The sequence below is a fragment of the Macaca nemestrina genome, chromosome 6, assembly GCF_043159975.1.
Source record: "Macaca nemestrina isolate mMacNem1 chromosome 6, mMacNem.hap1, whole genome shotgun sequence".
Taxonomy (NCBI): domain Eukaryota; kingdom Metazoa; phylum Chordata; class Mammalia; order Primates; family Cercopithecidae; genus Macaca; species Macaca nemestrina.
In genome coordinates, this window is record NC_092130.1 from 67,780,910 (window position 1) to 67,803,075 (window position 22,166).

The following is a 22,166-nucleotide window of genomic DNA, read 5'->3' on the forward strand; positions in this document are numbered from 1 at the left end:
TGTCCTGTGTCTAAGAAGAATTAGGATATGCTGGCAATTGAAGTGGGAGGAGGCAGAGAATAATCCTCCTGCCTCTATCACTAGGTACATGATGTTATATTGTTAGAAAAAAAGGTAAGTACATTAGGTGTTCTCTATTGTCAGTGACCAAAGGTTACTTCAGTAAACTATCTTCTGAGGTTAGCAGATAAACTTCAGATGAACAAACAAGAAATCAATATTTGTTTCTACAACATATTAATCACAGAGTAAGACTCCTTATGAATTTCAATCTTCTTATTTCATCTGCTACTGAAAATGCTTTCTCAAGACATGGGTCCTATGAACTGAAAGGGTGATTATAATAGTGCTACACTGCAATGTTTCTTGTTCATTAGCAGTGCTTGTACCCAGAATGAAACTGTAGAGCCCGAGTTCAGGAGCCCTGGCCTCCTACATGGGAGCTGAGTGGTGAAATTTCCTGGCAGGATGCAGTACACTTAGGAGGCATTCTGGGAGAAGAGTGCTTAGGTGAATTCAGAGCTAAAGGGAGAAATAATTTTGTCTTGCCATCTACTTTAAATAATTCCCCCATGAGACAAGAGTCAAGGTGGGTTCCAAAGAGAAAAAATGATCAGAAAGGTGATAAAGACATTCCATGCAACATTTAGAAGGCAAGAATGGCATAACCTATTTTCTTTGGAACTCCCAAACACCCACACCTGCACACAGAGGGATCATGACTAGGTAGACTGGAAATTCTTTGGGTAAAAATATGTCTATGGCTTGAATGTCCCCTCCAGAACTCATGCTAAAATTTAACTGCCAATATAACAGTATTGGTAGGTGGGGCCTTTAAGAGGTTATTAGGTCACTAGGGCTCTGCCCTTTTGAATGGATTAATATTGCTATCATGGGAGTGGGTTAGTTTTCATAGGATTGTGCTTGTGATAAAAAAATAAGTTTGACCACAAATTTTTCTCTGTCTCTCGCACTCATTTGCCCTTTTACTGTTTGGCCATGAGATGACTCATCAGATGACAGTGCCATGTTCTTGGACTTCCCAGTCTCCAGAACCATGAGCCAAATAAACTTCCATCATTTATAAATTGCCCAGTCTGTGGTATTCTGTTATAGCAAAGGAAAACAGACTAGACAAACACTATCTTATGCATATTTGATATTTTTAGTGTTCTCCAGAATTCCTAGTATTTAGTAAGCCCTTACTAAATACATGTTCAATTAATGAATGTTATGTTGCCATGTTCAATTAATGAATATTGTGTTGCCACTGATGTTCTCAGACTGATTAATTTTAATTTTTTCAAATTTAAGTAAATGATGTCAACTATGTACCTGTATGAAAGAACAGCTTTTTGAGCAACACTGCGTTTATAAATGACCTCAAGGTGCCTTTATGTTTCTCAATTTCTCTCCTTTAATTAAATGATTTGGTAAGAAAACCTTGTTTCCTGTCCTTTTTACAGTGCTACATCTCTCAGAAGTTTTATGTAGGTAAATGTAGCAGCTCTCTGGGTGCTAACCTACTGCTCTTTCCTTGTCACTGAAAATAGCATGCTGATAAATATTGTCTGTAGCCCAGCAGTGAGCATAAAAGTTTTCTGAGGGTTGCTAAAATATACATTTCTAAAAACACTCCAGAGATGATCACTTACTAGACCTAGATTGGGGCTCAGAAACCACATTCACAACAAGCACTCTAGGTGATTCTGATGTAGGTGTGCTTCAGCTGGTATTGCCATAGTAATATTGTGTCATGACGTCTCCCTCACCCCCTAAATCTCAGTGGCAGAAAATAAGCATCTCTCACTCGTCCACATGGAGATAAACTTTAGTTCAGTTTATCTAGCCTGAACTTGGCTTTCAGCTATTGTTTGGGTCCAAATCTGTTCCACGTGTCTCTCATCCTCCCTGAACCAGCATTTTTCTGAGGAAAGTTCTTCTCACTGAGAAAAGCAGTTGCGTGAGATGGCAAGTCTGACCCTCATGCACATGCTGAGTCTTCACTCACATCTTGTCCACTAACATACCACTGGCCCAGGAGTGTCCCATGTCCAAGGTTAACATCAAGGAAGAAGAAATGTATTTCTTTCACATAATTCTGTTAGGGGGAGTAAATATTTTCTGAACAATAATCCACTGTAAGCTAGTATAAAAACTGTACTTCAAAAAGCATTAGAGTCTCTTGAACTATCCAGAAGAGGTGAATGCAAGGTCAACTTTTTTATTTAGTTAGTAATGCAATAAACCATTTATGAGTGACTACCAAATGCCAGGCAGATAATTAGTTATTGCCTGTCTGTCAAGAGTCCAGTCCAGAGACAGATAAGTAAATAGATAATTACAAGTAATGATACCATATAACAGAAGTGACAGAGTTATTTTTGGAGATCTAAAACAGACCAGGAAAACAAAAAATAATGTTTGTTCTCTGTAAGCCAGAAATTATAAAGAATCCTTAAAATATGGGAGACACATGGAATCAGATTGTAAGATGAAATCAAGTCCTGGGGAACTCACTGAAGAAGATTGCTGCAAGTGATAAAAGTGGCTCCTGGAATGTTCCAGACCACAGTTTGTAGACATAAGGGCAGCAGGAAGCCTGGGATGCCTGTAGCCTAGCAACCAGCAAAATGCCTCAGCAATGACCTTCATTGGCTCAGATTGGGGCACTCATCCAATGCCTAGACCATTCTGTGGCATGGATTGGCCTGATGTGGATCATAGTCCCACTCCTGAAGGGAACAGGTAAGGTGCTCAGCCACATGAACAAATAGTATAGGAGGTGATTTCCCAAGGGAAAATCAAGGTTCTGGCAAAAGGACAGATGTCCTCCACCCTGGAATACTAGACAGATTTTAAAAGATTTATTTATACCTACATGGAAATACCTTCAAGATAGTTGCTGGGTAAAATTTTTAAGTGCAGGATATTTTATGTAGAACATTTATGTGAACCAGTCATATATTTTTGTATGTACAGGGATACAGCTGAAAAGGCATAGAAACAGAAGGCTTACACATCAAACTCCTAGCAATAGTCAGTACTCACCTTTGGGAGGGGACTAGGATTGGGGATGAGGTATTATGGAAAGTGACTTTGAGTTTACTTATATTATTTGGGGCTGACTGTCTTTCTCCTTCCTGGAACTCCCAAGACAATACTGTCCTGGAATAAGAGAGCAGCAGTGGGGATAAATAGCAGATGACAGTTTTGAGAGGATGCAGGCTTTGTCTACCTATGGAATGTTAGGACAGCCAGGATGTGTGGGAGAGGGAGCAGTTAAGATGACTCCCAGGTGTCTGGATAGGCAATTATGTGGATGACGGTGCCACTCACTAAGAGAGGGGGAATAGGAGGAAGATAAGTTTGTGGATGAAGGTTATGAGATTGTCTGAAGACAGGTTAGTTTTGAGAATATTGTGGGACATCCAGGTAAAGATATCCAACAGAAAACCTGGGGTCTGTACTGATGTCACACTTTTCTCTGCCCAGAAACAGCTTTCAATGTTTCATTAAACATTTTACAAAGAGGGTGGGTGCAGTGGTTTATGCCTGTAATCCCAGCACTTTGGGAAGCCGAGGCAGGTGGATCACTTGAATTCAGGAGTTTGAGACCAGGCTGGCAGACATGATGAAACCCTGTCTCTACTAAGAATACAAAAATAAGCCAGGCATAGTGGTACAAGCCCGTAGTCCCAACTACTTGAAAGGATGAGGCAGGAGAATCACTTGAACCTGGGAGGCAGAGGTTGAAGTGAGCTGAGATTGCACCGCTACACTTCAGCCTGGGTGACAGAGCAAAGACTTTGTCTCAAAAACAAACAAACAACAACAACCACCCCCTCAAACGTTTAGAAAAAACACCAATCCACAGAAAACAGAATATGTAGTGCTTAGTTACTTACCAAAGGAGGGGCAGCCCAGCAGGGCTAGTTTTTTCCTGTGGCCTTGGACTTAACTCACCAGACTTTCTCTGATAAATACTATTCTCTTGTTTCATTCGCCAGGATGACATCAATGGTGTAATTTGCTATAAAGAAAGAGGCTGAAAAATTTACCCCTGGGGAGTTGAAAACAGAGGGTGCGCAGAGAGGCTGTGGGGACATAAATTGCCTTGCATGTAAAGGGCTCACTTGGCAGAGGATTGCTGGGGGAGAGGTACAATCCTGGCAGCCTGAACCTCAGCTCTGAAAACTCCTCACTTCAGCCTTGATCTCCAGAGCACCCGTTTCTTCCAACTGCTTGTACAACTTTCTCTTCCATCTGCTTCAATGCTCAGAGTTTTTAGTGGCATTGACAAACAGTAAGAATCAGGACTAATGGCCATAAACCTTGATGGCAATGACGTTCTGATTTCCCTGGGAACCAAGTTCTGCACCTGGCATTTCAGTGCAAGAAGCAAAGAAGTACAAAAGAGCCTTTCACCCTGGGTTCTTTTTCCCCATTCTGAAAAAGGGACGCCTGGGATGAGGGGAACTTTCCTCTTCCACAACAAAAGCTGAAAACTTAAACCCACCTTGTGCCTAACCACCAGCTTTTCTGGAAAACCTTTCCCTCCTTGTCTCTTTATGTTTCACAGCTATTGGAACTGGGTTGTTCAAAGAAGTACCTGACCTTGTTTGTCAGATGAGAAACAGAAAATGCTGACACTGAATTCTTTTATTTGCTCCTGCTGCTAACAGAGCAGTACTGCAGAATCTCAGACACTTCAGCAGCTTTGGCCAGGCTGGGGCACAGAATAATGAATGCATAAAGCTCCTTGATAGGAACCTTCTCTCCCCTCCCAACACTGCATTCTGTGCTGAAAAGGAGGGGGGAGACCATTAGCAAGGAGTAAGCGCAAAATGAAGTGATTTGGAGCCATGCTGAGGATAAAGGCCGATTTCAGCCAATGCTGTTTGACCTGCTGGTAATGTGTTTTTTGCTTTTTTTTTTTTTTTTTTTTTTGCTTTGTTTTGTTGTCTGAGTCCTGCTGTTACTTTTGTCACAGGAAGAAAGTGAGTCTCATAAAAACATAGGTTTTGTCTTATTCATCTCCAGGATTTAGCACAGAACCTAGACTAATGAAGGTAGACTTTAAAGAGATTATGGAGAGAGCATCTTTTGCATTTGAAAGGTAAATAGCTTTAATTTTCAATTTGCAGAAGGGGAACATAGGTTTGGAGAAGTGAAGAGACCAGTTCAAAATACAAAGATACAAAGCTAGTAAACGGAGGTATCTTTGCAGGTAAGCAACAGAAAACAATCCTGGCATATTTAGCCAAAAAGTTCATTAATTGGAGAGATTTTGGGATACAGAGAGAACGGGAATCTAGAAACCCAAATCAGAAAAGGGACAGGTGTTAGGATAGATGCAAGCATAGAGTATTGGATAAATACGGATACAACCATCCCATCTAGCAGTCAATTCACGCCAAAGTTTTTTGCCATTCTTGCTATTACTCTGCTCAAGATGGTAGAAGTGCTGGGAGAAAGTATGGGATGGACTGAGCTCAGTTCCACTTTGGAGAAGGGTGGGCAAGACATGGTTTCTGAGACTCAGAGTCTCATCAAGTCTACATACAGTGGGACAAAAAAGATTGTTCCCCCAAAGGAAAATGAGTTACTGTTAGAAACAGGGAATGGGCACGGAGTGCCCCCAAAATTCAAATGTTCACCCCAGAAATCTAGAGTTCAACTCATGCACATTTGATGCCAAAGTTTGCATCCTTTCACTATGCCAGCATGGTTATATGCAGTGGTTCTCAACCAGTGGTAATTTTGTCCCTTTACCCCCAGGCACATTTGACAATGTCTGGAAGTATATTTGGTTGTTACAGCTGGGAGGAGGTGCTACTGGCATCTAGTGGATAGAGGCCAGAGATGCTGCTAAAAATCCTACAATGCACAGGACAGCCCCACAAAAAAGAATTATCCAGCCCAAAATGTCAACAGTGCCAAGGTTGAGAAACTCTGGTATAAACAAAGACAGGGAACTGAGGTAACACACTATAGGTTTTAGAAAATTCAGTAATTCAATTTGGTAGAAGTATCAATTACATACACAAAAACAAAAGAGGAAAAAAACTATAAAAATAGTTTTAAATCAGATTTAGTGGGGCCTTGAATGCCAGCCTACATTGTCTAGACTGCACTTAATAGGACTGGATGCCTCTTAGCCTAAAATTATATCTTCGTTGACTGGGACTGGCAGGTCTCCATGTTTATTCTGAAGTTTATTTCTAGAAGACCTTTGGAGCACATGATCAAATGACATGCGACTGCTAATGACAAGGCCCCTTATTGTCCCCAGCCTGTGCAAACAGTCAGGATCTTTCCCAAAAGTTTTGCTTCTGTATGCTTCTTATGTCTCTCAAGTATATGATATTAGAAAAGTGATTGCTTCTTAGAGCGCATGCTCCTGTTAAAGAGATTAACACTATTTTCACATCCTTTCAAACCATATAGCCACCAAATAATCTTTATTCTTTCCAGAATACCCTGTTTTAAAAATTAACATATTTCACTGATTCACATTTTTTCACATCTCTGAAATCAGAATGTACTTATGACCCATCATGTGCCCTAGTTTTATTGGTAGTACTTACAAATATTTTATATAAAATAATGGCACTTTTGATCAATGGAACTTTAAATTCAATGAAATATGTTTGTTTTCTTTCATTGCCATTGGTTAAATTTTATTCACACTCATTTAAAAGAACTGGCTGTTGGCATTGTATGTGGGTATTAGTGTTGAACTCTTGCAGAGTGCTAAGGAACATACAGAATATCATGATGGAACTGGCCCCTCTCTGTCATCATTATTTTATAATTAGAATTACAGCTCTCATGTTGAACAGAAGAGGTTTTGTAACCATGCAACCATCTCCCCAGTGGGAACATCCAGGGCCTGCCCCCAATGAAATGTTTCGTCTGTGTTTCAAAGCTTTTAGAGTATGTGAAAGAAACATTCATTCAGGTTAAATTGCCTTGGCATATACTTTTGGGCTGTACTTATTTTAATACAGACTTCTTGGTCTATCATTAGATAATTTTATTTGTACAAAGGAAATGGAGTAAAATTTCCTTCTACATCCTTTCTCTATTTCTCATCTTTATCTTCCAACAGGGCTTCCTCCTTTCCTTTTTCATCACCGTATATCAGTAAGATTAATATGTAATGAGATCCACCCTCCTGCAATGTATCAGCCTAAGAAACAAAGGCGTAAGTAAGACTAAAGAAGGAGAGTGAAGAGCTGAATAGAGGTGAAGCTTAAGCAACTGTGGATTTCCAGGAAATATTTATGAGCTAATTTAAATACTAATGAGCTGGTAGTCTGACAGCAGAGGGAAGATACAAGAGCACAGAATCTCAGCTGGGCTGCGGGTTGTCTTAGATCTACACAAGCTGTACAGTAGAACAGCCACATTTTCAGCCTCCTGCTGAACAGACATTTCAAAATGCTGTTTGGTGAAAAATTGACATTTTCCCATTGATTTCAATTTTTTATTTCTATCATAGTACTTACTAATCTATTTGAAATCCATGTTGAAGAAGGCATATAAGGCCTGAATGTAAAAACCACTTCACCCAACCCTTTTCTCTGAATGGCTGCTGTACTGGAACGATTCTTTAAATTTTCTTTTTCTGTCCCCTTTAAGAATCCACCAAATACCCTTTCTTGCAGGTTCCTATGCAGCAGCTTGAACAGTGTCTCAAGAGTGTATTAAGAAGTAATTTATCTGAAAATGCCTCCTGTCCCAACCTGACTGCAGAAAAATATATCAGTTGCCTATGGGTTAGAAAAGATAAAAACACTTGGTATTATAATAAAACAAATTTAACTTCCAAAGAGCTTTTTACAAATATTGCCTTAAGCATGACAATCTGCTGACTTAATTCAAAATAAACAACTGGCTGCTGCAGTTCTAAGTTATATTTCAAAGTTCCCCACACAGAATTGTTGTTAGGCCTTATTCAGCTGAGATTTTTTTTTTTTGGCATTTTTCCTATCATAAAGAAGCGAGTAAGCTAAGGAGAAAAGTTGAATGAACAACCCAGAGAGTCTCTGGAAAAGTAGTCATCTTTAGAATTGAGGAGGCTTAGGTCCCAAAAGTTAAAAAGCAGAAGCTAGGGTCACATCTTCTAGAAACCTGTACACATGCTGTTATGTGCCCCAGGGATGTGGTGACTGGGGCTCAAATGAGGCCAGGGAGGTGCTTAACTCAGGCACAAAATATAAGGTGGTACTAAAAAACCTAAGAATCAAGATAAATACTAATTTTATGCAATATTTAAAAAGATTAAAATTAATGCAAAAGTCAGATAGTGTGATGTCTCTATCTTTGTTCTTTTTGCTCAGATTGTTTTGGCAGTTTGGGGTATTTTGTTTTTCTATATAAGTGTTAGGATTTGTTTTTCTATTTCTGTGAAAATATCATTGGAATTTTGATACGGATTGTATTGAATCTGTCAATCGCTTTGGGCAATATGGACATTTTAACAATGTTAATTGTTTTAACCTAAGAACATGAGATATCTTTCATTTATTTGTGTCTTTTTCATCAATGTTTTATGGTTTTCAGTGGACAGGTCTTTCACTTCCTTGGCTGAGTTTATTCCTAAGTATTTTATTTTTTTGTAGCTATTGTAAATAAGATTCTTTTCCTGATTTTTTTTTTCAGATACTTCATTGTCAGTATATAGAAATGTTACTGATTTTTGTATGCTGATTTTGCATCCTGCAACTTTACTGAATAGATATTTCTCAAAGGAAACTTACAAATAGCCAACAGGTATATGAAAAAAAGTCAACATTACTAATCATCAGAGAAATTTAAATTAAAAACACGATGAGATATCATCTCACACTTGTTAGTATAGCTATTGTCAAAAAGACAAAACGGAATTCTCACACACTGTTGGTAGGAATGTAAATTAATATAGCCATTATGGAGAACAGTATGGAGGTTAATCAAAAACTTAAAAATAGAACTACCATATGATCCAGCAATCTCACTACTGGATATGTATCCACAGGAAATGAAATCAGTATCTCAAAGAGATATCTGCACTTTCATGTTCATTGCAGCATTATTCATAATAGCCAAGAAATGGAATTAACCTCAGTGTCCATCAACAGATGAATGGATAAAAAAATTATCGTATTCATTGGGTGCAGTGGCTCACACATATAATTCCAACACTTTAGGAGGCTGAGCCAGGAAGGATCCCTCGAGGCCAGGAGTCTGAGACCAGTCTGGGCAACAGAGCAAGACTCCATCTCTACAAACAATATATTTTTTTAAATTAGCTGGGCATGGTGGCACATGCCTCTAGTCCTAGATACTCAGGAGCCTGAGGCAGGAAGGCTGTTGAATTTTGTCAAAGGCCTTTTCTGCATCTATTGAGATAATCATGTGGTTTTTGTCTTTGGTTCTGTTTATATGCTGGATTATGTTTATTGATTTGCGTGTGTTGAACCAGCCTTGCATCACAGAAATGAAGCCCACTTGATCATGGTGGATAAGCTTTTTGATGTGCTGCTGGATTCGGTTTGCCAGTATTTTATTGAGGATTTTTGCATCGATATTCATCAGGGATATTGGTCTAAAATTCTCTTTTTTTGTTGTATCACTGTCAGGCTTTCGTATCAGGATGATGTTGGCCTCGTAAAATGAGTTAGGGAGGATTCCCTCTTTTTCTATTGATTGGAATAGTTTCAGAAGGAGTAGTACCAACTCCTCCTTGTACCTCTGGTAGAATTCGGCTGTGACTCCGTCTGGTCCTGGACTTTTTTTGATTGGTAGGCTATTAATTATTGCCTCAATATCAGAGCCTGCTATTGGTTTCTTCAGGGTTCAACTTCTTCCTGGTTTAGTCTTGGGAGAGTGTAAGTGTTCAGGAAATTATCCATGTCTTCTAGGTTTTCTAGTTTATTTGTGTAGAGGTGTTTATAGTATTCTCTGATGGTAGTTTGTATTTCTGTGGGGTCGGTGGTGATATCCCCTTTATCATTTTTTATTGCGTCTATTTGATTCTTTTCCTTTTCTTCTTTATTAGTCTTGCTAGTGGTCTATCAATTTTGTTGATCTTTTCAAAAAACCAGCTCCTGGATGTATTGATTTTTTGGAGGGTTTTTTGTGTCTCTATCTCCTTCACTTCTGCTGTGATCTTAGTTATTTCTTGCCTTCTGCTAGCTTTTGAATGTGTTTGCTCTTGCTTCTCTAGTTCTTTTAATTGTGATGTTAGGGTGTCAATTTTAGATCTGTCCTGCTTTCTCTTGTGGGCATTTAGTGCTGTAAATTTCCCTCTACACACTGCTTTAAATGTGTCCCAGAGATTCTGGTATGTTGTATCTTTGTTCTCATTGGTTTCAAAGAACATCTTTATTTCTGCCTTCATTTTGTTGTGTACCCAGTAGTCATTCAGGAGCAGGTTGTTCAGTTTCCATGTAGTTGAGCGGTTTTGATTGAGTTTCTTAGTCCTGAGTTCTAGTTTAATTGCACTGTGGTCTGAAAGACAGTTTGTTATAATTTCTGTTCTTTTACATTTGCTGAGGAGTGCTTTACTTCCAACTATGTGGTCAATTTTGGAATAAATGTGATGTGGTGCTGAGAAGAATATATATTCTGTTTATTTGGGGTGGAGAGTTCTGTAGATGTCTATTAGGTCCACTTGGTGCAGAGTTGAGTTCAATTCCTGGATATCCTTGTTAACACTGTCTCGTTGATCTGTCTAATATTGACAGTGTGGTGTTAAAGTCTCCCATTATTATTGTATGGGAGTCTAAGTCTCTTTGGAAGTCTCTAAGGACTTGCTTTATGAATCTGGGTGCTCCTGTATTGGGTGCATATATATTTAGGATAGTTAGCTTTTCCTGATGAATTGATCCCTTTACCATTATGTAATGGCCTTCTTTGTCTCTTTTGATCTTTGATGGTTTAAAGTCTGTTTTATCAGAGACTAGGATTGCAACCTCTGCTTTTTTTTGTTTTCCATTTGCTTGGTAGATCTTCCTCCATCCCTTTATTTTGAGTCTATGTGTGTCTCTGCATGTGAGATGGGTCTCCTGAGTACAGCAAACTGATGGGTCTTGACTCTTTGTCCAATTTGCCAGTCTGTGTCTTTTAATTGGACCATTTAGTCCATTTACATTTAAGGTTAATATTGTTATGTGTGAACTTGATCCTGTCATTATGATATTAGCTGGTTATTTTGCTCGCTAGTTGATGCAATTTCTTCCTAGCATCGATGGACTTTACATTTTGACGTGTTTTTGCAATGGCTGGTACCTGTTGCTCCTTTCCATGTTTGGTGCTTCCTTCAGGAGCTGTTGTAGGGCAGGCCTGGTGGTGACAAAATCTCTAAGCATTTGCTTGTCTGTAAAGGATTTTCTTTCTACTTCACTTATGAAGCTTAGTTTGGCTGGATATGAAATTCTGGGTTTAAAATTCTTTTCTTTAAGAATGTTGAATATTGGCCCCCACTCTCTTCTGGCTTGTAGAGTTTCTGCCAAGAGATCTGCTGTTAGTCTGATGGGCTTCCCTTTGTGGGTAACCTGACCTTTCTCTCTGGCTGCCCTTAACATTTTTTCCTTCATTTCAACTTTGGTGAATCTGACAATTATGTGTCTTGGAGTTGCTCTTCTCGAGGAGTATCTTTTTGGCGTCCTCTGTATTTCCTGAATTTGGATGTTGTCCTGCCTTACTAGGTTGGGGAAGTTCTCCTGGATGATATCCTGCAGAGTGTTTTCCAACTTGGTTCCATTTTCCCCATCACTTTCAGGCACATCAATCAGACGTAGATTTGGTCTTTTCACATAATTCCATACTTCTTGGAGGCTTTGTTCATTTCTTTTTACTGTTTTTTCTTCACACTTCTCATCTCGCTTCATTTCATTCATTTGGTCTTCAATTGCTGATACTCTTTCTTCCAGTTGATCAAGTCAGTTACTAAAGCTTGTGCATTTGTCACGTATTTCTCATGTTATGGTTTTCATCTCTATCAGTTCTTTTAAGGTCTTCTCTGCATTGATTTTTCTAGTTATCCATTCATCCATTCTTTCTTCAAGGTTTTTAGTTTCTTTGCCCTGGTTACGCAGTTCCTCCTTTAGCTCTGAGAGGTTTGATCGACTGAAGCCTTCTTCTCTCAACTTGTCAAAGTCATTCTCCGTCCAGCTTTGTTCCGTTGCTGGCGATGAACTGCGTTCCTTCGGAGGGGGAGGTGTGCTCTGATTTTTTGAATTTCCAGCTTTTCTGCACTGCTTTTTCACCATCTTTGTGGTTTTATCTGCCTTTGGTCTTTGATGCTGGTGACATACTGATGGGGTTTTGGTGTGGGTGTCCTTTCTTTTTGTTAGTTTTCCTTCTAACAGTCAGGACCCTCAGCTGTAGGTCTGTTGGAGTTTGCTTGAGGTCCACTCCAGAAACTATTTGCCATGGTATCGGCAGCGGAGGCTGCAGAAGATAGAATATTGCTGCACAGCGAGTGCTGCTGTCAGATTCTTGCTCTGGAAGCTTCATCTCAGGGGTGTACCCCGCCGTGTGAGGTGTGAGGTGTCGGTCTGCACCTAGTGGGAGATCTTTCCCAGTTAGGCTACTCAGGGGTCAGGGACTCACTTGAGCAGGCAGGTCCATTCTCAGATCTCAACCTCAGTGCTGGGAGATCCACTGCTCTCTTAAAAGCTATCAGACAGGGGCATTTACCTCTGCTGAGGTTTCTGCTGCTTTTTGTTTAGCTATGCCCTGTCCCCAGAGGAGGAGTCTACAGAAGCAGGCCAGCCTCCTTGAGCTGTGGTGGGCTCCACCCAATTCGAGCTTCCCGGTGGCTTTGTTTACCCACTTAAGCCTCAGCAATGGTGGGCGCCACTCCCCCAGCCTCGCTGACGCCTTGCAGTTAGAACTCAGACTGCTGTTCTAGCAGTGAGGGAGGCTCCGTGGGCGTGCGACCCTCCAGGCCAGGTGTGGGATATAATCTCCTGGAGTGCCGTTTGCTAAGACCCTTGGTAAAGCGCAGTATTAGGGTGGAAGTTACCCGATTTTCCAGGTGTTGTGTGTCTCAGTTTCCCTTGGCTAGGAAAAGGGATTCCCTTCCCCCTTGCATTTCCCAGGTGAGGTGATGCCTCACCCTGCTTCAGCTCTCGCTGGTCCGGCTGCAGCAGCTGACCAGCACCGATTGTCTGGCACTCCTCAGTGAGATGAACCCGGTACCTCAGTTTAAAATGCAGAAATCACCTGTCTTCTGTGTCTCTCACGCTGGGAGCTGGAGGCTGGAGCTGTTCCTATTTGGCCATCTTGGCCACGCCCATAATTTTGTATTTTTAGTAGAGACAGGGCTTCACCATGTTAATCAGGCTGGTCTCAAACCCCTGACCTCAAGTGTTCCACTGGCCTTGGCCTCTCAAAGTGTTGAGATTACAGGAGTGAGCCACAACGCCCAGCCAAAATAGCAAAATTTTAAATAAAAATTAGATCCAACAGTGCCATGTCACACCATGTTAGAACTTCAGACAAAAGGGAAAATGTGCACTCCTATCAACATATTTTAATGTCTTTTTAGTGTTTTTTCCCCAGAAGTAGATTTCTAATGTATTATTGATAAGTTTACTTCCATTAAAGCCAGGAAAGTAAAATTATTTTAAAAAATTGTCTATGGGATGTAAGTAAACTGCTTACACTTAAAATAATGTGAGTTTCAACATACCTACTTTTCAATTTTTCCATATCTTATCAACAACTTGAATGTTCTGGTCAGTCTTGCGGGAAGTCAGGGACCCTGAATGGAGGGACTGGCTGGAGCCGTGGCAGAGGAACATAAATTGTGAAGATTTCATGGACGTTAACCAGTTTCCAAATAATACTTTCATAATTTCTTATGCCTGTCTTCCTTTAATCTCTTAATCCTGTTATCTTTGTAAGCTGAGGATGTACGTCACTTCAGGACCACTATGATAATTGTGTTAACTGTACAAATTGATTATAAAATGTGTGTTTGAACAATATGAAATCAGTGCACTTTGAAAAAGAACAGAATAACAGTGATTTCAGGGAACAAGGGAAGACAACCATAAGGTCTGACTGACTGCGGGGTTGGGCAAAATAGAGCCATATTTTTCTTCTTGCAGAGAGCCTATAAATGGATGTGCAAGTAGGGTAGATATTGCTAAATTCTTTTCCTAGCAAGGAATATTAATAATTAATACCCTGGGGAAGGAATGCATTCCTGGGGGGTCTATAAATGGCCACTCTGGGAGTGTCTATCTTATGTGGTTGAGATAAGGACTGAAATACACCCCAGTCTCCTGCAGTACCCTCAGGCTTACTAGGGTGGGGAAAAACCCCACCCTGGTAAATCTGAGGTCAGACCAGTTCTCTGCTCTCAAACCCTGTTTTCTGTTAAGATGTTTATCAAGACAATACATGCACTGCTGAACATAGACCCTTATCAGTAATTCTCCTTTTGCCCTTTGCCTTGTGATCTTTGTTTTTGCCCTTTTGTCTTGTGATCTTTGTTCCCTTTTTTGCCCTTTGAAGCATGTGATCTTTGTGACCTACTCCCTGTTCGTACACCCCCTCCCCTTTTGAAATTCTGAATAAAACCTGCTGGTTTTGTGACTCAGGTGGGCATGATGGTCCTACCAATATGTGATGTCACTCCCCCGGAGGCCCAGCTGTAAAATTTCTCTCTTTGTACTCTTTCTCTTTATTCATCAGCTGGCCAACACTTATGGAAGATAGAAAGAACCTACATTGAAATATTAGGCACAGGTTCCTCCGATAGGTCAGAACTTTGCTGTAGTAGCATTGCACAGGGATAGTCCCGACGATGTGTAAAGATGTCCACATGTGAGTCTGAGAAACCAGCCTGAAAGTAATGTTAGGACTTCTCATCGAGGATGTTCTGTTACTCATGACTGTATTTCATTTTATGTGCCACATTAGTGGACCAATATATTAGGATACCACCTCACCAGAAAATCTACCTTGCTTAACAGTGAAGAAAATGTATTCTCATTTAAACAGAAGTCCAGAGGAAGGTGGCTGCAGGATGATTAATTCAACAAGTCAAGGATACCCACCACGTCTTAGGATGTATCTTCCTGCCCTGTCAAGTGCAGCAGTTAGCTTCATCTTTGACTGCCTCCTCTCACAGGTAGAAGGCTGCCTTGGTTCCTGGAGGCCCATACAAATCTAAAAATGCCTCTCAAAAGGAAACAAGGGGATTCTCCCCCCCCTTTTAATTCTCATTATAAGAATGAGGACTGTGCAATATGGTGAAACCCCTTCTCTACAAAAATTCAAAAATTAGCTGGTAATATTTTGGGCTAGCATTGAAAAAAAGAAAAAAAAAAAAAAAGAACAACAACAACAAAATTAGCCAAGTGTGTTGGTATGCACCTGTAGCTCCAGCTATTTGGAATGCTGAGGTGAGAGGATTACTTGAGCCCAAGTGCAGCGAGCTGTGATTGTGCTACCTCACTCCAGCCTAGGTGACAAGGTGAGACCCTGTCTCAGAAAAAAAAAACTTTCTTCGAAGAAGCCTTCCGGCAGACCTTTTCCACATTTCCACATCTCATTGGCTAGAACTAGATCACAGGCCACCATGAAACCAATCACTGAGGAAAGAATGGAATGATGATGAGAGGCTTAAGTTAACCAAGATTTACCCTAAGTCATACAAAGGAGAGATAGTCACCCAAGCAAAGTTAGGGCTTGGCAGTGAGGAAGATGGAAGAAATCGCTATCAGCTAGGAAGCCTGCAGCATCTGCTACAATGTCAACTATGGGTTGTCAGGCACTGGGTGGAAAATATATCACTAATCTCTACATCAGGCTCATCATTTATCAGTACAGGAAATGGCCATGGTGTTATGTAAGACAAATTGCAGAAACCTTCAATAAAACGATATAGTTAGATCCATACCTGCCAGCTTGCAGCAGGATAAATTCCAAATAGATCATAGAACTAAATGTGAAAACTTTACTGCTATTAAATGAACACACTGGAGAACACCAGGAGCAAAGCCAAAAGATAATTGATTAACTCAGGGGGAAATTGCAACTCATATGATAGATAATCAGCTAATCTCCCGATTGTATAAGAGCTCCTAGAAATTGGTAAGAAAAAAAGCCATCAACATACAGAACAAACAAAAGATATGAACATCCAACTAGCAAAAAGACCACAAATGCTTCTTAAACATGTGAAAACGTATTCAACTTTGTTTCATTTATATAAAAAGAAATGAACATTAAAAATATCCTGAGGTATCATTGCCAGCTATTAGATTGGCAAAAATGCAAAAAATTGATACCATACTCTCTTGGTGGTTTTAGAGAAGCTGTCACTATCATAAAGAGCCGGAGAGAATATAGCTCCTATGGAGGGCAATTTGGCAATATATGTTAGATGCCTATACCCTTTAGTCCAGCAGTTCTGTTTCTGAGAATGCATTTGTGGATTCTATAGATTCTACATTTTACAGATGTATTTAATTACATGCCAAAAGATTTTTCAGGACTAGTATTTAACTGAAACACATAAGACCTGATATAGTTTGGATATTTGTCCCCTCCAAATCACATATTAAAATGTGATTCTCAATGTTGGAGGCAGGGTCCAGTGGGAAGTGTTTGAGTCAGGAGGGCAGATCCCTCATGAATGGTTTGGTGCTATTCTCATGGGATTGAGTGAATTCTCACTCTTAGTTCCCATGAGCTATGCCAGTTAATAGTCTGGCACCTCCCTCCCCTCTCTCTTTCCTCTTCTTTTGCCAAGTGATGACAGCTCCTCTCCCCTTCTGTCATGAGTGGAAGTTTCCTGAGGCCCTCATCAGAAGCAGATGCTGGTGACACTTGTACAGCCTGCAGAATGATGAGTCAAGTAAACCTTTTTTCTTTACAAATTACCCAGCCTCAGGTATTCCTTTATAGCAGCGCAAGTGGACTAAGACAACACCCAACTGGTTGGTTCATGCCTGGTACTCCTCCTAAAAGGTTGATGACCAAGATATACTTAAATTGGAAAACTTTAAATATTACCCCTGTAGGTAAGTAGGAGTATATTTTTTTTTGTAGAAAAATAATGGAAACAATCCAAAAAGCCAGCAATAGTGGACTAGTTAAATAAATTATAATGGTCCTTACAATGGAATGATATGCAGCCATACAAAGGAATGACATCTCCTTCTCTTCTGACTGCTGTAAGAAATACCATTAACTTGGTAGCTTGTAAATATCAGAAATTTATTTCTCACTGTTCTGGAGGCTGGGAAGTCCAAGATCAAGTTGCCAGCAGATGTCAGTGTCTGGTGAGGGCCTGCTTCCTCATAGGCAGCTCTCCCCTCACTCCAACCTCATATGGTGGAAGGAGTGAGGGGTCTCTCATGGCTTCTTGTATGAGGGTATGAACCTCACTCATAAGGGCTCTGCCCCTCTGACCTAATCTCTTCCCAAAGGTCACACCTCCTAATACCATAATTGTATATCATTTTCACTATATGTCAATTATTTGTCTTTTGTTTTTTTTAATGTATTTGTTAAAAATAGGCCAGGCATGGTGGCTTATATCTGTAATCCCAGCACTTTGGGAGGCCAAGGTGGGCAGATCATGAGGTCAGGAGATTGAGACCATCCTGGCCAACATGGTGAAACCCCATCTCTACTAAAAAATATAAAAATTAGCTGGGCGTGGTGGCACATGCCTGTAATCCCAGCTACTCAGCAGGCTGAAGCAGGAGAATCCCTTGAACCAGAGAGTCGGAGGTTGCAGTGAGCTGAGATCACACCACTGCACTCCAGCCTGGCGACAGAGTGAGACTCTGTTTCAAAAAAATATATATTATTTAAAATCTACAATGGTTTACTGTTTCCTACCTTCAGATTCCAAATCCTGAACTTGGCATTCAATTCAAATCACAATTGAGCAGAAATCAACCTTTCCACAGTTGATTCCTGCTATTGCCTCTCCCCTCGTGCCCCCCACTACCATCCCTAGAACATCTCCCTAAATGTAATCACTATGAACAATGTTAACTTTAGAAAAAAGTGATATGCATATGCCTATGTTTATATTATATACATATATCATTTTGAAAAAAATATACACATAGACTGGGCATGGTGGCTCATGCCTGTAATCCCAGCATTTTGGGAGGCTGAGGTGGGTGGATCACCCGAGGTCAGGCATTTGAGACCAGCCTGGCCAACATGGTAAAACCTCATCTCTACTAAAAATACAAAGAATTAGCTGGGCATATAGTCTCAGCTACTTGGGAGGCTGAGGCAGTAGAATCCCTTGAACCTGGGAGGCAGAGGTTGCAGTGAGCCGAGATTGTGCCACTGCACTCCAGCCTGGGTGACAGCGAGACTCTGTCTCAAAAAAGAAGAGAAAAAAGTACACATTGAATCATTTTTCATTTATTACATATTTATAAGAATTTTCTGTATTATAATTTTTTTCCATTTATTTATATGTCTTGTGATTTTATATATCAGGATTCTTTAGTGACTAAATAATATTCTGTCACGTGGATATATCATAATTTACTTATTTTTCTGGCTGGACAGTTAATGGAGACAATCAAAACAGCCAGCAATAGTGGACTAGTTGTTTCTATTATAGTTTTTGTTGATATATGCAATGCCACAATAAATTTCTTGACATATTTTTACCATGTCAATGTGGCATTGTCAGGAAAGTGTGTGCATTTAAAATTTTTATTGATATTGTCAGCTTGCTTTTCTAAAAGTCATACACTCATTTCTCTGAAAGTACTCCTTTCCTCATGTTCTCACTAATACTGACTTTGAAACTTTAAAAAATTGCCTGATGGGCAAAAAGTTTTTTAATGCTTAGTTTGTGTTTCCTTAATTATAAGAGTGAACATCTTCTTTACATGTAAATAGGAATTTGTATTTCTTTTCCCCAAACTGTCTCTTTTAGTTATGTAGAATCAAATGAAGTCATCTTTTCTGTTATGACTCCAGGGTTTAGGGTTGTGTTTATTTATTTTATTTAATAAATTTTTTTAGAGACAGAATCTTCCTCTGCTGCCAAAGCTGGAGTGCGTTGGCATGATCCTAGGCTCACTGCAGCCTTGAATTCTTGGGCTCAAGCAGTGCTCCTGCCTCATCCTCCCAAGTAGCTGGGACTACAGGCATGCACTGCTATGCCTGGCTAATTTGTTTTGTAATGTTTTGTATACATGGGTCTCACTATATTGCCTAGGCTGGTCTTGAACTCCTGGCTTCAAGTGCTTCTCCCTCCTTGGCCTCCCAAAGCACTGGAATTACAGGTGTGAGCCACTGTGCCCGGCCTAGGGTTGTATTTAGAAAGGCTTTTCTATTTCCATATGACAGACACACACAAATTCGATATTTTCCCCTTGTCTATTATAGATTTTAAAGTGTTTAAATCTTTAATTCATCCAAATTGAGGAGAGGGGTAGTATATCCTGAATGGTAACATTGTAATTTAATTTTTTTCCATTTCTCAACACAACTTCCTGAATAATCTATACCTTCTTCACAGATTTGAATTGCAAAATGTATTACATACTAAATTTCCATAGGCATTTGGTCCCATTCACCTGAATAGCTCTTCTCACCTACTGCCACACCAGTGAAGTTACTATAGCTTGACAGCAAGTTTTTCATCTGATAAGGTTGGTCCCCATCTCAGAAGTCTTTCACCCCTTCCCCAAAAGATTCACAGCTTTTTCAGCACATTTAATCTCCCAGATGAACTAACAGATTAATTTGAGGTAAATGATGTTTTATAATATTGAGTGTTCATGACTCTTAAGTCCAGTGCTCAAAATGTCACATGAAATTACTAGACAGTTGCTTAGTGAATCTGAGACCAGATCGTTGTGGACATTTTTGACTGGATTAGTTGCATGAGTCATCTGACTCTATGACAAAATTGTGCAATTCTCCCCTTCATTGTGTAGACATGTGAGAATTACCTGGGTATCAGAAAAATTGGGCCAAGAGCAAAAAATGAACAGTCCATCCATATCCTTCAGGAATATTTTAAGTAGAAAAATTAATCCTTCACATCCTGTCCACAATGAAAGTGGAGCTGCAGCCACAATCAATACCGCTGCTCATGTGCACTGCAGGCTGCGTCTTGGGCGTAGAACTCCTGGCTCCTGGCCATAACCAATACAGGGATAAATGCCATTTAATTCCACCCAGCTGTTCCTGGGGCCTTCCATGGGTGGGTCTGCCAAGGGGTATTTCATTTGATTCACAGGCAAAAAAATGTGCCCCTCAATTGCTTGGTACAGAGCCAGATTTGCTAGGACTTCCTAAACACCCTGCTGTAGAGGAGGAGCCACCAAGAATGCTCACATCATGGACCAAATCCAGCCCAAGGTATTCTTCTTGGGGCTCTGTTGGTTTGTTGCAGTGTGCTAAACTTGCACTTTATACTGAAAAACCAATGTGTTCAGTATAAAATGTTCCAACATATGGAGTTAAAAAGACAGTGTTACATGTTTAAATAAATGAAGTGAAACGATCAGATAGAAATTTTACTTAATATAGTATTTAAGGTGATATTAACCTACATAAATTAGTATAATGGAAGAGAATGTAATGCTGTTATTTTAAAAACAGAACTTTTGCTTGACTGTAGGCAATGAAATTGATGCATGTTGTATATGTGTGTATTCAGGTGCCAAAAAAGTGATTTCAGTTTCTGCAAAGAATAGTCATTTTCCATTTCACATAAATATAATTCCATATTATGGTTCAAAATTATCTTTCTTTCCTTGGGAAAACAAACAAATGCAGGGACCTTATGATGGTTTGCTTTTTTGCTGTTGTTTATCTCATTTTGATGCTTTCCAAGACTATGTTAGAAGGTTCAGAAATTGTGTATGATGCCCACGATTATATTAAGAGAGTGGCTATTGTGACCAAAGCTATGTGGCATAGTAGAATTGGGAGGAAAACTGGTGACAAAGAAATTGATGCAAGAAGTATGTGGATAGACCTCTCTGAGTGGGCAAAACAAAAACAAAAACAAACAAAAAACAAAAGAAACCCCCCCAAAACAAACAAACAAACAAAAAACAAATAAACAAAAACAAAAACAAAAACGAAAAACCCACAAAAATGTTTGTGTTCCATGTGAGTGCTCACCAAATGGTGACCTCAGCAAAGGGTGATTTTAGTAATTAAGTGGATAGGTTGACCCATTCTGTGAATACCAGTCAGCCTCTTACCCCAGCTCTCCCTGTCAGTGCCTGATGGGCTCATGAGCAAAGTAGTTATGTGACAGGGATGAAGGTTACACATGGGCTCAGTAACCTGGACTTGTACTCACCAAGACTGACCTGGCTACACCCACTGCTGAGAGACCAATTAGCTAGCAGCAGAGAGCAACACTGAGGCCCTGATATGGTATCATTCCCCATGATCAACCAGCTACCTGGTGGCAGATTGATTACATTGGGCCCCTTGGAAGGAGCAGTGTTTTATCCTTGCTGGAGTAGATACTCTGGATTTGTTTCCTCTGAAAAACACAATGCTTTTGTCAAGACTACGATTCATGGATTTACAGAATGCCTTATCCACCATCATGATACTCCATGCAGCATCACTTCTGACCAAGGAACTCACTTCACAACCAAAGAAGTGCAGTAATGGGTTCATGCTCAGGGAATTCACTAGTTTTACCTTGTTTCCCACCATCCTGAAGCAGTTGGCTTGATAGAACAGTGGAATGGCCTTTCTGAAGACTCGTAGTGCCAGGCAGGTGGCAATACCTTGCAGGGCTTTGCAAGGTTCTCCAGAAGGCTGGATATGCTCTGCATCAGCATTCAATATGTGGTGCTGTTTCTTAGATAGCCAGGATTCATGGGTCCAGGAATCAAGGGGTGGAAATTTATTACCCCCAACACTCTTTAGTGACTCACTAACAAAAGTTTTACTTTCTGCTACCAATACTTCATGCTCTGCTGGCATAGAAGTCTTAGTTTCCGAGGGAGATTTGCTTCCGCTAGGAGACATTAGCAACGATTCAACTAAAGTGTAACTTAAGACTGCCACTTGATGACTTTGACTCTCCATACCTCTGAATCAACAGGCAAAGAAGGGAGTTGTGAGTTGTAGTGTTAGCTGGGGTGACTAATCCTGACTACCAAGGGGAAATTACACTACTACTCCAC

The 22,166-nt window shown here is 40.1% G+C and overlaps 2 long non-coding RNA genes across 9 annotated transcripts in view; one reads left to right on the top strand and one right to left on the bottom strand.

Annotated features, from left to right (window-relative positions):
- The window catches only part of LOC105499959 (uncharacterized), a 92,757-nt gene that overhangs the window by 47,547 nt on the left and 23,044 nt on the right, over positions 1–22,166 (top strand). For all 8 annotated transcript variants that reach the window (XR_011624786.1, XR_011624787.1, XR_011624784.1 and 5 more), the window contains exons 3-4: positions 5,148–5,230; positions 7,115–7,210. This is a non-coding gene — a long non-coding RNA (uncharacterized lncRNA). The remainder of the gene's footprint in view (positions 1–5,147; positions 5,231–7,114; positions 7,211–22,166) is intronic.
- Positions 2,211–4,694, bottom strand: LOC105499960 (uncharacterized). The gene is made up of 3 exons (XR_011624790.1): positions 4,520–4,694; positions 3,909–4,033; positions 2,211–2,735 (listed from the first exon to the last, which is right to left on the bottom strand). It is a non-coding gene; the product is annotated as an uncharacterized lncRNA (long non-coding RNA).